The sequence below is a fragment of the Nicotiana tabacum genome, chromosome 9 (genome assembly GCF_000715075.1).
Source record: "Nicotiana tabacum cultivar K326 chromosome 9, ASM71507v2, whole genome shotgun sequence".
Lineage (NCBI taxonomy): Eukaryota > Viridiplantae > Streptophyta > Magnoliopsida > Solanales > Solanaceae > Nicotiana > Nicotiana tabacum.
The window spans coordinates 110,734,666-110,753,999 of NC_134088.1; the positions used below are offsets into that span (position 1 = coordinate 110,734,666).

The following is a 19,334-nucleotide window of genomic DNA, read 5'->3' on the forward strand; positions in this document are numbered from 1 at the left end:
GCTAAAACAACCAAAAAAGTGTTCAAACTATCATATGATACCAATATGTCATATAACTATACCAACATGGTATAAAGTTTTACTGTTTAATTTTCGGCAACTATATGACTATACTACTATTACATAACACACATGCATAAAGAGAAAAATAAGAAAATAGTGTACCACATATTAATATAATAAAGTATTTCAAGAAATTGTACTATATTACTATTATTAAAAGAAAATCAAATATTGTATCAATTAAATGCAGCTAATACAACCAAAAAATAATTCAACTAGCATATGATACCAATATAGTATATAGCTATACTAATAGGGTATATAGTTGTACGGGGTCATTCCAACAACTGCTTATAACTATACAAACTATTACATAATACACAAAATCTATGTCCATAGGTACAAGAAAATTCAACACAGCAAAACATGATCATATAAATCATTTAAGAATAAAATTCACTTAAAATTCAACTAAAACAATCAAAAAATATTTCAACTACCATATGATACCAATATGACATAGAATTATACCAATAGGGTATACAGTTCTACTAATTAATTCTAGTATGACTATACTACTATTACATAATACACATGCATAAAGAGAAAAATCAAAAAATAGTGTACCACATATTAATATAATAATATATTTCAAGATATTGTACTATAATACTATTATATAAAACAAACGCATAAAGAAAAAATCAAAATGATTACATAATACACATGCATAAAGGAAAATTAAAAAAATTCAAGATACTGTACTATTCTACTATTACTAAAGAAAAATTAAATAGTGTACCAAATAAATATAGCTAATACAACCAAAAAAGGTTCCAACTAACATATGATACCGGTATAGTATATAACTATACCAACAGGGTATAAATTATACGCAAAGAGTTTAAAAAATATTTTTTTAATTTAATTATTAAACTGAAATAATATAAGTTGTCATATAATCTAATTAACTCATATAGATGATACCCACATGATATATATCATATATTATCACGGTATCACGGAGGATTGGTTCATTACTTCAAAAAAATTAGTAGTATACTACTGCAATTAATTATATATTCTTAAATTAATTATTGTATACCAATATTATATATATTATAACATTTTGGTATACAATACGAATCTATCTTATTCGCTAGTTCAACTCAATTCTTTCTTTTTGTTTTTCTTCTGCTATCTGCCTTCTCCGCCAAAAAGTTATGCACAAATAGTTCCTAAAACTGAAAAATAACCTTTCCATTAGTTTTGTAGTCAAATATTCTCAAAATTGGCCAAAGCCTACCGTATGCACACAATCTTCTTCCTCTGTTCATATGTCGGCTCAACCGTTGAAAATTTTAAACTTCTGATGATCCTCAAACAAAGGTCCCTACTTCTACTAATCACTTTTTCACAAGTAATTATCAATTCAATTTTTTTTTCTCGCCGATCCAGCTTATCCCTCCCCCCCCCCCCTCCCATGGTATTGAAGCAACAACTTTTTGTCAATCTGCTAGTTCCGATGACCTAATAATTTCCGTCAATCGCAAAGTCTACGGAGATGGACGAATTTTTTTATATGCCAGGTACAACAAATTCAAGAGAAAAAAGGAAATGGGTAGTCGGGTAATAGGTTTGTGCTGGATAGGTAGAAATTATAATTAATTCCTAAATGGGCAAAAACGGATAATTAATTTGAACCTAATGGGTATATTGAGTAGTTTCCCCTTTTTTGGATTTTTATACTATATTACACACTATTTTACCCGATTTAATAATATTTTGCTAATTAATAAAATTAACAAAACTTTTTTTTTATAAATTATATACATTCCTCCGAAAAACTCTTTCCACCTATTTGTTACCTTTTAAACTCTATGATCAACGCGCATTAATACTATCCTTGTTTCAAGAAAAGATATGCGCAAATCACATAGTACAAATCAGGTTAAAAAGTAATTGAACTAAACAAGTGAGAGTCCCTTAACAATTTCAATCGCTGTTTAAACAAACGATGAATTTATTTAAACTATTGAATATTGATCAGTTGCTTAAATAACTAATTGAGCTGCTTAAATTGATTGAGTTGTTTAAGCTACTTCAGTAGAGTTAAATGAGGGATGTGAAACGGTAGACATGTATGGTTATTAGTTATTACCAATTAAATGCTCTATTATTAATGGATACTCGATTATTATTAGTTTATATATAATTGATAAATTTGGATATGGAAATTTATTTGTCATGTGACGAAAGAATTGCGAGTTATTTCCAATGTTGTTCCTGTAAAATAAATATCACACATTATTCGACACTGATCGAAAAAAGTTGAAATCACCTCCACTGACCAAAGTGGACGATATATATCGGAAGCTCATACATCCTTGCCTCCTTTTTCTCTTTATTTATTGAAGTTTGGCTTATTAAGACAAAAAGATACTCTTGAATAGTTTGCATGATTTTTTCTAAAAAAAATCTCACCCTATTGATATATAGTATTTTTATATTTTATATCTAACATTACAACCTTTCAATTGCTATTTTGTTCATACGCCTAACAATAGTTATATTGCATATATTTATTTTATTAGAAGCAAAATAGAACATAGTTTAATGGAAATGAAGCGGGTAGACAAAATGGAGGCTCGTATCCTGCATCTTATGTTATCTTCACTATTTTGCTCACTCTTGTATTACTCAAACGTGTTTTGAAAATTCAAATTTTGAGTCGAGAGTCGATCGAAAATAACCTTTTTACTATATAGGTACAAAATAGAGTTAAGGTATGCGTATACCTTACTCTACCCAAACCCCACTTATAGAATTAACACTTTAAATGTTGTTGTTGTTGTGATAGGATTTGAAAAGCATTCAAATGCAGTGGACTAACATGATAAGTGTTGATCATGAGAAAGTAAAATTTGTTTTAGAGCAACAACTAGGCAGAGTGGAAATTACTATGCATTTCTAAACAGACAATTTAATCATGCCAAATTCCATATCTAGAATAGGATTTAAACAGATAAAATCCCAAAGAAACTTCAGAGATTATTATTATGCTAATTATAACAAATCATGTAACACAGTAATTCAACTGTTACTGGTTGACCTTTGGTTTATCATAAATTCCACTGACATTGATGTGGGATTAAATTCTAATTATTTATTAGCCATATCATATAATGTGACATAAATTTCCTTCAACTCCATCATTTATTTGTCTAATATGGCAATCCCACTTATCCTTGCCTCTTCTGGTGGAGTTCCCATCTCCAAATTAAATAAGACAAATAGTAATTACATGATCTCTGGATTCACTCACTATATAAACAACGTAAAGAACTTCATATACCTCACAGCTAACTTCAAATATTCTCTAGCACTACTTATCTTTAGCAAGGTATGTTTAAATTTCACAGTTAGATAGTATATTATATTATGCCATTTTATATGAGAAGAAAATATCACCGTCATGCAACAATATACATCTACTTAAGCAGTTTTTGTTTCAAAAGACACAAACACTTAAAAGTATTTATCTTGTATTTATTCGCTTTTCTGCTTCTACTTCCACAATACTGTTGTGCTTACGTCTTGAGAAATGGATTTATCTTGTATCTGTTACATACTTTTTCTTAGCCATTATGCTGATGACCCATAAACTTAGGACCTGTTTGTCTATACATTTTTTTTTCTCCTTTTTTTCCGGTTCTTTTTAAAAAGAACGTGTTTGTCCATTCTTACTCACAAAACTGCTTACATTTTTTCAAATGAAATGGATGTCCAAACATAATTATAAATTTCATATACCATAACTCTAAATATTATTCTTTTTTCAAAAATTACAATTTTTATGTCCAAACTCCTACTAACAGTTTTTTTCAAAAGAAGATTTTTATTTGAAAATTTTATTACATGAAGCAATTCATGTAATAAAGGAGATTCTTATTTTACAAATTAATAGTACTTCGAGCTTGTAACGAGCATGAAGAGAATGGACTTATTTCTTTGTTTTTGAGTTGTTATGCAAAATAGAAGAAGCAAATAATGAATTATTTATTCACTTTTCTACTTCTACTTCTACAAAACTCATGTAGTGCTTAAACATAAGAATTGGACGGCGTATCTGTTACGTACTTTTTCATAGCCAGTATGTTGATGATATCCATAAACTTTAGTTACTCCTTTATTTTTCTTTTGAAAATTGTCCGCAATCATGTTCTTATATCTTTTGACTGGGAAAGCATCTATTCACGTTTGAAGTAGTTGCATACACAACGTACGACTAAACTCAATCATATTATTTATCATTTTTGATTCACAGGGGAAGATATAAAAAGGGTACATAATTATGAGGTTGGTTGTGCTTGTTTTAGTCATGTTAGTGATGACTTCAACCTTGGCCACGAGCAGGAACTTAGTCCAGAACTATAACGAAGCCGATAATGGTTTCGGGCAGGGGGAAAATAGCAGCGTGAATAATCACCATTATATACCAAGGCAAGACTTCAACAATGGTAATGGAGGTGATGTTCCTAAAGCAGAACTTGATACAGATGCTGGAAAATTCTAAGAGTATACCTTGTATATATGCATGGTATAACTGTAGTAAATAGGAATAAAGGGTAAAATTTTATGCATATATGCTCGTGTTTTGTTAAGTAAAGTTGGTAGTGGTTATGTAACGTTACCGTGTTTGTTTCTTGTAGTGAAGAAGCTTTGTCTATATGACTATATATATAGAGAGAAGTAATTAATAAGTTCATATCTTTTTATGTTATGTACAATGCTTTAATTTGGTATATCACCCACCCTATATGAGTTTACTTTCCATACGTTATTAGTATGTAATTATAAACTCTCTAATATAAGGCAAACGTAATTTATAGGTTTGATTTATACACTAATAATATAAATTCCACAAAAAAAATAGTATAAAGATTACTTTCATTATTAATTCAAAAGTCATATAATAAGCATAAGCTGGAAAATGCAAAATAAGATAATCAACATGCTATAACCGATCTAAACTACACTATCACGAAGTCATTCATCATTTTACTCTCTAAAAATAGGTTGCACACTAAATAAAATAATCATTTAATGTTTTTCTTAATATTTAGGATTTCAAAATCAACTAAATTTTATGTATTAAAGTTTTCTTATTTTAACTTCTTTGTAAGAATTCTTAATATTTAAAATTTTAAAATCAACTAAAAATTTACCTTATAGAAATTCTTTCCTTATTTGAACTATGTAATATAAATATAATATTATTTGGAAAATTTTAATGGGAGAGCATTCTCGCCCATGTTCTTCCATGAAGTATCTATTTTCTTATAGATCTTATGTAGTAGTATCTGCATAAGAGTTATTTCGCTATTCATAAATACTATTTCCTCCGTTTTAATTTATGTGAACTTATTTCCTTTTTAATTCGTGTCAAAAAGAATGACCTCTTTCCTTATTTGAAAATAATTTACTTTTATGCAATGATTTATAGCCATACAAAATATTTGTGCCTCATTTTACACCACAAGTTCAAAATTCTTCTCTCTTTTCTTAAACTCTGTACCCAATCAAATGAGTTCACATAAATTAAATAGGAGGGAGTAGTTTTTTCTATATTCATAAAACTTAATTTATAAGTGTTTCTTTAAATTGAAAGTTTGATTGATAATTTATATTCTTACTTGGATATTTATTGACATAGTACCTCTTCCATCTTTATTTCATAAATCAAATAATTTATAATAAAATATTTATGTAATTTTTTAAAATTACACTCATTGAGATGAGATACACACGCAATACGCGTGAAAAATACCTTAACTCTATATTATCCCCCCTCCACACACACACAAAAGAAAAAGGAAGAAAAAAAGAAAGAAAGAAAGGGGGGGGGTGACAAAGCCAAAATATACATTTTTAAGAGAATCTTACAGAAATGTCCCAAAAAAGTCCTTACTTACCAACCTCTAGCCATTAATCGTTAATTTATAAAAACTAGCCAAACACATATAAAAATTAAAAATCCAAAGAAATAAGGTTATTTTTCTTAAAGAATCACACACAAAGATTTTATTTTATATTTTAAGCGTGATTAACAACATTAGACGCAATACGGAAAGGAAATTTTATGAATGAAGTAACAAATAAGGTGATGAAATACAAATATATATATATATATATATATATATAAGATTCCAAAAAGTTAAGCAAAAAAGGATTTTTTTCAATGGGTATGGTTGAGATTCATTGAAAACATATTAGATGAGTCAGTATACAAAATTTAGGGCAGATTGGAGGTGATTTGGACTGATTTGATATCCAAATTCGTAGTTAAAATCGAGTTCAAAAATTTCTTCTTCGACACATGTATCAAACATGTAGCACGCATGTATCTCACACGCAGGTATACATGGATATACAAGTGATACACATTTGATATAAATATGATACATATGCTATACACAGTGTGATACACCTATTATTTTTTTATGTTCATATTTTACTTCGAAATTTTAATCCAAACCATCTCAAAACTCCACCAAATCATCCCAAAACTGAGATTCAAGCTTCTTAAGATATACCTAATCTATTCTAATAAGACTCACTCAAAAGAAAGCAAAAATTTGACCTTTTATTTTTGTTACAAATAGCTATTTGGCTAATATTAGTAATATTTTATGAATTGACCAATTTTTGTAATAAGCTACTTATAAATGGACATAGATGGTATTTTTTATATTTTTAAAAAGGGAAAGAAAGAGAGAGAGAGAGAGAGAGTTAGTGGGCTAAAGCCCAAGGAAGACTCTAACATTATCAAAACAAAAGGGTATTATATTATACGGAGAAAGTCCAAATATATCCCGTACTTTTGAAAATGGTCTAAGAATACTCCTCGTTATACTATTGGGCTATCTATACCCCTACAGTCATACTTTGGGTTCAAATATACCCCTCATTTAAACGGAAAAACACGTGTCATCGTCTTATTGGCCAATTCTAAATATCTCCTAATTAATTAAATGTAGCCTGGTCCGGAATGTTTGGAGTATCCATTCTTTTATTGTTATAACCCGACCCAACTTCGATAAATAAGCCTTGAAGCTTATTTTGGAGCAAAAATCTGATATTTTTAGAGAGAAGGGAGAGTGTTCTAGAGAGAGGAAGAAGCTCAAGAACTTTGTTCATCAAGATCTTGTTCAAGCTTTGAAATCCAACAATAAAATATCACAAGATCTTCACCAAAGAGGTAAGGTTCTAACCCCTAGTCTTCAATTTCGAGTTTGGGTAAAGATGGGTGATTAAAAGTATGATGCTTGGGTGTAATAGTATCATTTATACATATCAATAAGGATTATAAAAAGATTGTTGAGTTCAAATGGGTATATATTGGGTTGAAAATTGTAGAAATCTTCAAAGACTTTAATTGAAGGTTTGAGGGTCGAGTTGATGTCGGAATTTGGTAAAATTTATATGGTTGGACTCGTGGTTGGATGAGCATTCATATTTTGTAACTTTTGACGGGTTCCGAGATGTGGGACCCACGGGCAATTTTTGAGTTAATTTCGGATTTTATTGAAAAAATTAGTATTTCCTTATGGAATTAATTACAACAATTGGTATTGATTGAATCGAATTATTTATGACCAGATTCGAGGCGTTGGAGACCAATTCACGAGGAAAGGAAATTTCGGAATAAGAATTTTACGGGTTGAGATAAGTAACAGTTTTAAATCTGGTCCTGAGGGTATGAAACCCCGGATTTTGGTATCATGTGATTATTTTTGGAGGTGACGCACATGCTAGGTGACGGGCGCGTGAGCGTGCACCGAGGGGATTGTGACTTGGTCCGTCCCGTAGCAACTATAAAGTTGAATATTTTATGGAAATTATATGATACTTATATGTTTTAGAAAGAATTTCTTTAAATTGGGCGGAATGCCATATTTGGGCCTTGCGCCAGTATTGTTTGGACTCTTAGGGGCTTTTTTCTTACTATTCTCTCATTGTTTTCGATTGAAAATCTATACTCAGTCATGTTTATACTTGTTTACCGCATAACTCAGTTTTTGTGACTCTAATTTTGATGCATATCAATGTTTTGGGCCGAATGCCCTGTTTTACTGAAATGTCCGAGTGGCTTGAGAGGTTTATGACTGAGTGAGGCCGAGGATCTGATTGTGAGGATATTTTTGGGATCGGGCTGCACGCCGCAGCAGGCCATGTTGGCTTTATATATATTATATTATTGCACGTGAGTTGGCCGTGCAGATTTATATATTATACTATTGCATGTGAGTTGGCCGTGCGGATCCAGATATTATTATAGCACGTGAGTTGGCCGTGCGGATTCAGATATTATTGTACTGAAGAACCATACAATCATTCAAGTAAAAAGTGAAGTTGTAAAGTACAAGCTGGATTATTTAAGGTTTTTCAAATATTTAACACTTCCTAATGTATTTTTACTCTATTAATTTGTTCTTCTTATGACAACCGAACATTACTGAACATTAGATGCAATACGAAAAGGAAATTTTATGGATGAAGTAACAAATAAGGTGATGAAATACAAAAAAAAAAAAGTAAATATATATATATATATATATATATATATATAAGATTCCAAAAAGTTAAGCAAAAAAGGATTTTTTTCAATGGGTATGGTTGAGATTCATTGAAAACATATTAGATGAGTCAGTATACAAAATTTAGGGCAGATTGGAGGTGATTTGGACTGATTTGATATCCAAATTCGTAGTTAAAATCGAGTTCAAAAATTTCTTCTTCGACACATGTATCAAACATGTAGCACGCATGTATCTCACACGCAGGTATACATGGATATACAAGTGATACACATTTGATATAAATATGATACATATGCTATACACAGTGTGATGCACCTATTATTTTTTTATGTTCATATTTTACTTCGAAATTTTAATTCAAACCATCTCAAAACTCCACCAAATCATCCCAAAACTGAGATTCAAGCTTCTTAAGATATACCTAATCTATTCTAATAAGACTCACTCAAAAGAAAGCAAAAATTTGACCTTTTATTTTTGTTACAAATAGCTATTTGGCTAATATTAGTAATATTTTATGAATTGACCAATTTTTGTAATAAGCTACTTATAAATGGACATAGATGGTATTTTTTATATTTTTAAAAAGGGAAAGAAAGAGAGAGAGAGAGTTAGTGGGCTAAAGCCCAAGGAAGACTCTAACATTATCAAAACAAAAGGGTATTATATTATACGGAGAAAGTCCAAATATATCCCGTACTTTTGAAAATGGTCTAAGAATACTCCTCGTTATACTATTGGGCTATCTATACCCCTACAGTCATACTTTGGGTTCAAATATACCCCTCATTTAAACGGAGAAACACGTGTCATCGTCTTATTGGCCAATTCTAAATATCTCCTAATTAATTAAATGTAGCCTGGTCCGGAATGTTTGGAGTATCCATTCTTTTATTGTTATAACCCGACCCAACTTCGATAAATAAGCCTTGAAGCTTATTTTGGAGAAAAAATCTGATATTTTTAGAGAGAAGGGAGAGTGTTCTAGAGAGAGGAAGAAGCTCAAGAACTTTGTTCATCAAGATCTTGTTCAAGCTTTGAAATCCAACAATGAAATATCACAAGATCTTCACCAAAGAGGTAAGGTTCTAACCCCTAGTCTTCAATTTCGAGTTTGGGTAAAGATGGGTGATTAAAAGTATGATGCTTGGGTGTAATAGTATCATTTATACATATCAATAAGGATTATGAAAAGATTGTTGAGTTCAAATGGGTATAGATTGGGTTGAAAATTGTAGAAATCTTCAAAGACTTTAATTGAAGGTTTGAGGGTCGAGTTGATGTCGGAATTTGGTAAAATTTATATGGTTGGACTCGTGGTTGGATGAGCATTCATATTTTGTAACTTTTGACGGGTTCCGAGATGTGGGACCCACGGGCAATTTTTGAGTTAATTTCGGATTTTATTGAAAAAATTAGTATTTCCTTATGGAATTAATTACAACAATTGGTATTGATTGAATCGAATTATTTATGACCAGATTCGAGGCGTTGGAGACCAATTCACGAGGAAAGGAAATTTCGGAATAAGAATTTTACGGGTTGAGGTAAGTAACAGTTTTAAATCTGGTCCTGAGGGTATGAAACCCCGGATTTTGGTATCATGTGATTATTTTTGGAGGTGACGCACATGCTAGGTGACGGGCGCGTGAGCGTGCACCGAGGGGATTGTGACTTGGTCCGTCCCGTAGCAACTATAAAGTTGAATATTTTATGGAAATTATATGATACTTATATGTTTTAGAAAGAATTTCTTTAAATTGGGCGGAATGCCATGTTTGGGCCTTGCGACAGTGTTGTTTGGACTCTTAGGGGCTTTTTTCTTACTATTCTCTCATTGTTTTCGATTGAAAATCTATACTCAGTCATGTTTATACTTGTTTACCGCATAACTCAGTTTTTGTGACTCTAATTTTGATGCATATCAATGTTTTGGGCCGAATGCCCTGTTTTACTGAAATGTCCGAGTGGCTTGAGAGGTTTATGACTGAGTGAGGCCGAGGGTCTGATTGTGAGGATATTTTTGGGATCGGGCTGCATGCCGCAGCAGGCCATGTTGGCTTTATATATATATATATATTATATTATTGCACGTGAGTTGGCCGTGCAGATTTATATATTATACTATTGCATGTGAGTTGACCGTGCGGATCCAGATATTATTATAGCACGTGAGTTGGCCGTGCGGATCTAGATATTATTGTACTGAAGAACCATACAATCATTCAAGTAAAAAGTGAAGTTGTAAAGTACAAGCTGGATTATTTAAGGTTTTCCAAATATTTAACACTTCCTAATGTATTTTTACTCTATTAATTTGTTCTTCTTATGACAACCGAACATTACTGAACATCGTGAAATCCGAAGTCAAAATGATGTCTGCAGTAACAAATAAGGTGATGAAATACAAAAATATAAATATAAATATATATATATATATATATATATATATAAGATTCCAAAAAGTTAAGCAAAAAAGGATTTTTTTCAATGGGTATGGTTGAGATTCATTGAAAACATATTAGATGAGTCAGTATACAAAATTTAGGGCAGATTGGAGGTGATTTGGACTGATTTGATATCCAAATTCGTAGTTAAAATCGAGTTCAAAAATTTCTTCTTCGACACATGTATCAAACATGTAGCACGCATGTATCTCACACGCAGGTATACATGGATATACAAGTGATACACATTTGATATAAATATGATACATATGCTATACACAGTGTGATACACCTATTATTTTTTTATGTTCATATTTTACTTCGAAATTTTAATTCAAACCATCTCAAAACTCCACCAAATCATCCCAAAACTGAGATTCAAGCTTCTTAAGATATACCTAATCCATTCTAATAAGACTCACTCAAAAGAAAGCAAAAATTTGACCTTTTATTTTTGTTACAAATAGCTATTTGGCTAATATTAGTAATATTTTATGAATTGACCAATTTTTGTAATAAGCTACTTATAAATGGACATAGATGGTATTTTTTATATTTTTAAAAAGGGAAAGAAAGAGAGAGAGAGAGTTAGTGGGCTAAAGCCCAAGGAAGACTCTAACATTATCAAAACAAAAGGGTATTATATTATACGGAGAAAGTCCAAATATATCCCGTACTTTTGAAAATGGTCTAAGAATACTCCTCGTTATACTATTGGGCTATCTATACCCCTACAGTCATACTTTGGGTTCAAATATACCCCTCATTTAAACGGAGAAACACGTGTCATCGTCTTATTGGCCAATTCTAAATATCTCCTAATTAATTAAATGTAGCCTGGTCCGGAATGTTTGGAGTATCCATTCTTCTATTGTTATAACCCGACCCAACTTCGATAAATAAGCCTTGAAGCTTATTTTGGAGCAAAAATCTGATATTTTTAGAGAGAAGGGAGAGTGTTCTAGAGAGAGGAAGAAGCTCAAGAACTTTGTTCATCAAGATCTTGTTCAAGCTTTGAAATCCAACAATGAAATATCACAAGATATTCACCAAAGAGGTAAGGTTCTAACCCCTAGTCTTCAATTTCGAGTTTGGGTAAAGATGGGTGATTAAAAGTATGATGCTTGGGTGTAATAGTATCATTTATACATATCAATAAGGATTATGAAAAGATTGTTGAGTTCAAATGGGTATAGATTGGGTTGAAAATTGTAGAAATCTTCAAAGACTTTAATTGAAGGTTTGAGGGTCGAGTTGATGTCGGAATTTGGTAAAATTTATATGGTTGGACTCGTGGTTGGATGAGCATTCATATTTTATAACTTTTGACGGGTTCCGAGATGTGGGACCCACGGGCAATTTTTGAGTTAATTTCGGATTTTATTAAAAAAATTAGTATTTCCTTATGGAATTAATTATAATAATTGGTATTGATTGAATCGAATTATTTATGACCAGATTCGAGGCGTTGGAGACCAATTCACGAGGAAAGGAAATTTCGGAATAAGAATTTTACGGGTTGAGGTAAGTAACAGTTTTAAATCTGGTCCTGAGGGTATGAAACCCCGGATTTTGGTATCATGTGATTATTTTTGGAGGTGACGCACATGCTAGGTGACGGGCGCGTGAGCGTGCACCGAGGGGATTGTGACTTGGTCCGTCCCGTAGCAACTATAAAGTTGAATATTTTATGGAAATTATATGATACTTATATGTTTTAGAAAGAATTTCTTTAAATTGGGCGGAATGCCATGTTTGGGCCTTGCGCCAGTGTTGTTTGGACTCTTAGGGGCTTTTTTCTTACTATTCTCTCATTGTTTTTGATTGAAAATCTATACTCAATCATGTTTATACTTGTTTACCGCATAACTCAGTTTTTGTGACTCTAATTTTGATGCATATCAATGTTTTGGGTCGAATGCCCTGTTTTACTGAAATGTCCGAGTGGCTTGAGAGGTTTATGACTGAGTGAGGCCGAGGGTCTGATTGTGAGGATATTTTTGGGATCGGGCTGCACGCCGCAGCAGGCCATGTTGGCTTTATATATATTATATTATTGCACGTGAGTTGGCCGTGCAGATTTATATATTATACTATTGCATGTGAGTTGGCCGTGCGGATGCAGATATTATTATAGCACGTGAGTTGGCCGTGCGGATCCAGATATTATTATTGCACGTTAGTTGGCTGTGCAGAACGTGAGTTGGCCGTGCAGATCGTTATATTATTATAGCACGTGAGTTGGCCGTGCGGATCCCGATATTATTATTGCACGTGAGTTGGCCGTGCGGATCCTTATATTATTATAACACGTGAGTTGGCCGTGCGAATCCAGATATTATTATTGCACGTGAGTTGGCCGTGCGGTTCCTTATATTATTATTGCACGTGAGTTGGCCGTGCGGATCCAGATATTATTATTGCACGTGAGTTGGCCGTGCAGATCCAGATATTTATATTATGGCACGTGAGTTGTCCGTGCAGCACGTGAGTTGTCCGTACTTATAGCGCTTGGGCTGTAGGAGCCCCTCATGAGTCTGTACACCCCAGTGAGCGCGGGTACCCATTGAGTGAGGGCTGGGAGCCCAGAGAGTGATGAGGGCTGGGAGCCCAGTGAGTGATTGTTGTTCTGAGAGGTTGTACTTAAATTCCATTTGTTGTTGCATTTAGTTGCTATCTGTCATTGTTGTGAAATCTCTGAAAGATTGTTGATATACGGATTACATGAACATGAATTGTATAAAAATTGATTTGACATTAAACTGCCAGATTTGATAGCATGTCTATTCTTTGCTGGGATTACTAGAAATGAACCATAACTGTGTAGCTCGTTACTATCCTCAGTTCCTTATTTATTATTGTTACTTGCTGAGTTGGTTGTACTCATACTACACCCTGCACTTCGTGTGCAGATCCAAGTATTCCCGGACATAGCGGGTATTGATTCTTCCGTACAATTAATTTTTCGAAGATTCAGAGGTAGCTGCCGTGTTTTGCAGACCTTGTCTCTCCTTCCCTATCTCTGTATTACTGTAATTTTTGGTCTTAGACTATTGTAGACCGTACTTTTCCAGATTTGTATTCATATTAGATGCTCATATACTTAGTGACACCAGATTTTGGAAAGTGTTCGTATTTGTATTTGGGAGATTTCGTATTGTATTTAAATATTATATTCTCAAACTTAAAAAGAAATTATGGTTTAGTGACATTAACGGCTTGCCTAGTATCGAGATAGGTGCCATCACGACGGGTGAGATTTTGGGTCGTGACAAATTGGTATCAGAGCTCTAGGTAACATAGGTCTCACGAGTCATGAGCAAGTTTAGTAGAGTCTTGCAGATCGGTACGGAGACGTCTGTACTTATCTTCGAGAGGCTGTCGAACCCTTAGGAAAATTTCACTTTCTTGTATTCTATCGTGCGGAATTGATTTATCTTGAAACATAACTCTTTGATTTCCTTCCACGCATTTGTATGCTCACATGAGCGCTCGGTATCAGCTGTGGATCACGGCTTGTTATTTCATGAATGAGGTTCGAAATGTGTATTCTGTGTTTTGGTGATGGGTCAGTCTGGAGGACTTGAGGCCAGGATTAGACCGCAGCTTAGGCTCGGTAGTTTCAGTTGTATAAACTTGTACAATTTGACTCATATGTCCGGTGGTAGTGTCCCTATGAGTGGAATTTGTAGCTCGATGAATGGCTGGATGACCATATGATGATTTTTTTTGTGACGCGGGATGTATTTAGATGGTTAAGGGTGTAAAAAGAGACTATTGGGTATTTGATTTCTGTCTCGATTTGACATAGAGTCTCGAGTTATGAATGTGTTGAAGAATCTTTTATGTGGTGTAATTGTGGAACAAATTGAATTTTCATGTCTTGTTGATGAGTTCAAACTCATGAAGGTTAAGTGATTACATAGGAGTTGTGGGAGTAAAAAGGGTATAGAAAGATGCCAGTTTGAGGCTAAACATGCGGGGTATCACCTGCGGAATAAACTACAGAGGTGTGATCTTTATAATGTTGTGTGGAGAATCTTCTTTTCTACCAGTAGGGCAGATGTATTGGGATTTGAATTTGAATCTAGTTGAGAAAGTTGACTTGACTGTCACGAGAATAAATGCGAACTTAGCGGATACTTGAGGTAATTATGGTTGGTGTGTCTTGATCTTGAGAAGAATTTTTGTTGAACTGACTGTAGTATTATGGTAGTAATAAAGTATGGGTATTGTGAGTTATGAAGTGTTTTAATCTATGGCTTTGAGCCAAGTGGGGGAGCCTTCTATTTGACAATTCAATTCATGGTTATGTGTCAAATATTTTTTGTTTTGGTCTGAAGTATACTTGGGAATCGGTGATGACTTACAGAGGTGGAGTTCGAGAATGAGTCGAGTAAGGAAATTTCTAGATACGGGTTATATTGCGCTTTATAAGTATATAAAAATCGTGGGATGAGTGAGTTGTTATTTGTGAATGATGTAGTGTGCACGGAGTATGAATCTGATAGGTGGTATTAAAGTAGAGTTACTCCTTTGAGTGTTGTTGTGCTAATGGGGAACGTGTCTTTTGGCCCATTTGGGCGGTGTAATGTGGATTTGAACACAGGGGGTGACTCTCGAGAAAGTTCCAATGGATTCAAGATTAATATGTAACAATTGAGAATTTTTGGCGGATTTGTTTATGGCTAAAATATGAGATTTAAGTTGGATGGTGTCGAAACTTGTGCCATTTTTGTATATCATTAGGGATTTTATATTTCGGTATCAGGAAGGTGAACGAAATGGCCTTAAACTCAAATAAGGTATTTTCAGAGTGGGTGTTTCGGTTGTGGTATTTATAATAGTAATTATGATGTGGAGAGACTCTACAGATGCTTTGGTGGCAATATTCTTGGGTTTTGGTGGCCTACGTGGTTTGATCTAGTTAGAGGAATTTAGTTCTAATAGCTTACTTATGTGCAGATGGATTTCAAAGTGTTCTTGACGGTTTGAACGAGATATTCTCTACCGGTGTGGGAAACATGTTGTATATTGTGATTTCCTCCTGGAAGGAAGCGAGAGAAGGGTTTCTAACTAACCGGGTATGTAATTTGCCGGTGACTCAGAGTTGATAATGAGATTCTTGTGCATTTCATATGGTAGATATGGTGTGTTGTGCAGGATTTAGATTCACACGCATAAGGTGACAGTTCATTCTTGAAAGAAAGATCATGAATTTTGGACAGAATGGTCAGTTTCAGATATTTAGAGGAATGTTATAATTGCCCGAGGATCCCTGAGAAGGGTGTGCATTTCAGAAGGCGTGTTATGTTTTGACTTACGGATGTTCATCGATATTGCAGTACCCACCTGGGTTATAGACTGCTAATATTCAAATTATTTCTATGTGGCACGAAAGAATTATGAAAGTATTCGTCATGGGAAGATCGTGAAAAGAAGACGTGTTAGTCATTCCTGTGCTGGAGTTGGGATCAGTTACGATGATTCATGTGTTTGATGAATTTGGGGACTGGGAGTTCTCAGAAGTATATTATTTTAGGTTGCGGCCTGTTTGAGGTGAGTATTTTAATTTTTACTCAGTGGAGGCACTAGTTGCGTTAATTAATTGTGATAGCTACACACTATAAGTGTGCATATATGTGGGGTTTGAGCCAATGTGCGGGCATCAGGGCAAGTACTCATACTCGAAAGAATGCTTAGGCTATGATATGCCTAGAGTTGACTGTTGAGCGTAAAGTTATAACGTTTCTCGTGTTCGTACCTTTGTTGAGAACTATCTGGGTTACATTTGAGGTTTAAAAGAGGTTAATTCCCCTGAATAAATGGGTAGTTACTATTTTTGCGTTAACATGCCAATTTGAAGTGTAACACCAGACTTTGCACATGCTTACGCTATGGCGCGTTATTTATACCAGTCCAGGAGCATGTGAATCTTATTTCATGTATCACATACATGTGTCCTTATTTGATTGCTCCTCTATGATATGCTTGGACTGGAGGCCTGTGACCATGCCTGGCGGATTATGTTATTGATACGATAGCACGTGAGTTTTTTGTGCGAGTGATGTTAATGTGAGCTCTAAAAGAACTGGTTACTGTTATTAAACTTGTGTGTATCGGTTGTACAATATATAATGAGATTATAGCATTACAGTGGTGGTGGTTCTTGTTGAACTTACAATACAGTTCTCTACTTTGAGACATTTTCCATTTTTGGGTACAAAGTTGCGCAGTTGTGGATTGAGTTGTATTGGTGTGGCATGTCAATCGGATAGTTGTGTTTAATAATATAAGGTCATTGGACCAAGAATGGATACTATCAGGTTGGATTCCGGTATATTGGGAGGAACATATTGAAGGTCGGCCTAGAAAGTGATTTTATCTGGGACTATAGTTATGGCTGGATACATCTTGTTCATACTTATACAGTGTGTAGATGTGAGATCCGGGTATTGAAAAGAATTCTGGATGTTAGAAATTTGGCTCCATGGTTTTTGGGCTAAGGGTAAATTAATAATTTTTCAGTTATGTTGTGTGGTCAGGCCTATATAGAATAGGATGACGTGAGATCACCCCCGGGTACATGCGTGGTAAGAAGGAATAGTGATGTGGTGGCTTGGAAACAACTCTTGGCACGTTCGAGGACGAACGTATGTTTAAGTGGGGGAGATTGTAACGACCCGACCGGTCGTTTTAAGCATTTACGCTTCTTTCAACTATTTGAAGTATTGAATAGTTTCCTACGAGGTATTATGACTTGTGTAAATTATCGGTTTGGTTTTAAGGTACTTCGAAGTTAGCTTGGAAGAATGAATTTCATGTTCGAAGCTTAAGTTGAAATAGTTGACCGGATATCGACTTATGTGTAAATGACATTGGAATGGAGTTTTGATAATTCCAATAGCTCCGTATGGTGACTTTGGACTTAAGAGCATGTCCGGAAAAGTTTTTGGAGGTACGTAGTGGAATTTGGCTTGAAATGCCGAAAGTTAAATTTTTGAAAAGTTTGACTGGGGGGTTGAATTTTTGATATCGGGGTCAGAATTCAATTCCGTAAATTGGAATAGGTCCGTTATGTCATTTATGACTTGTGTGCAAAATTTGAGGTCAATCGGACTTGATTCGATAGGTTTCGGCTCGAATGTAGAAGTTGGAAATTTCATAAGACTAAAGTTTCAAGTGAGTTCGCACAAGACCCAACTTTGAACGAGAACATCTACATATATATGGAGTTATGTGATGATCTACCTATTAAATGAAAGATCTTCGAGTCTACTTTCCAACACTTCAAACCGTTCGTCATTCGGACATTCCTACAAGAAGTTATGATCAAATACCCAAAGGCTGTCCTGTAGCTCGCTACAGAGCTCGCAAGGCCAGGCCTATCGCGCGCTAAGACCAGGCTTTAGCCTGGCGAGGCCAGGTCTGTAGCCTGGTCCGGAATGTTTGGAGTATCCATTCTTCTATTGTTATAACCCGACCCAACTTCGATAAATAAGCCTTGAAGCTCATTTTGGAGCAAAAATCTAATATTTTTAGAGAGAATGGAGAGTGTTCTAGAGAGAGGAAGAAGCTCAAGAACTTTGTTCATCAAGATCTTGTTCAAGCTTTGAAATCCAACAAGGAAATATCACAAGATCTTCAGCCAAGAGGTAAGGTTCTAACCCCTAGTCTTCAATTTCGAGTTTGGGTAAAGATGGGTGATTAAGAGTATGATGCTTGGGTGTAATAGTATCATTTATACATATCAATAAGGATTATGGAAAGATTGTTGAGTTCAAATGGGTAAAGATTGGGTTGAAAAAGGTAGAAATCTTCAAAGACTTTAATTGAAGGTTTGAGGGTCGAGTTGATGTCGGAATTTGGTAAAATTTGTATGGTTGGACTCGTGGTTGGATGGGCATTCATATTTTGTAACTTTTGTCGGGTTCCGAGATGTGGGACCCACAGGCGATTTTTGAGTTAATTTCGGATTTTATTGAAAAAATTAGTATTTTCTTATGGAATTAATTACAATAATTGGTATTGATTGAATCGAATTATTTATGACCAGATTCGAGGCGTTAGAGACCAATTCACGAGGAAAGGAAATTTCGGAATAAGAAATTTACGGGTTGAGGTAAGTAACAGTTTTAAATCTGGTCCTGTGGGTATGAAACCCCGAATTTTGGTATCATGTGATTATTTTTGGAGGTGACGCACATGCTAGGTGACAGGCGCGTGGGCGTGCACCGAGGGGATTGTGACTTGGTCCGTCCCGTAGCAACTATAAAGTTGA

The 19,334-nt window shown here is 34.1% G+C and overlaps 1 long non-coding RNA gene across 1 annotated transcript; it reads left to right on the forward strand.

The window, feature by feature from the left end:
• Window positions 1-3,267: 3,267 nt before the first annotated feature.
• On the forward strand, window positions 3,268-4,786 carry LOC107770431 (uncharacterized). Its single transcript, XR_001644615.2, has 2 exons — window positions 3,268-3,406; window positions 4,331-4,786. It is a non-coding gene; the product is annotated as an uncharacterized LOC107770431 (long non-coding RNA).
• The last annotated feature ends 14,548 nt before the right edge of the window (window positions 4,787-19,334 follow it).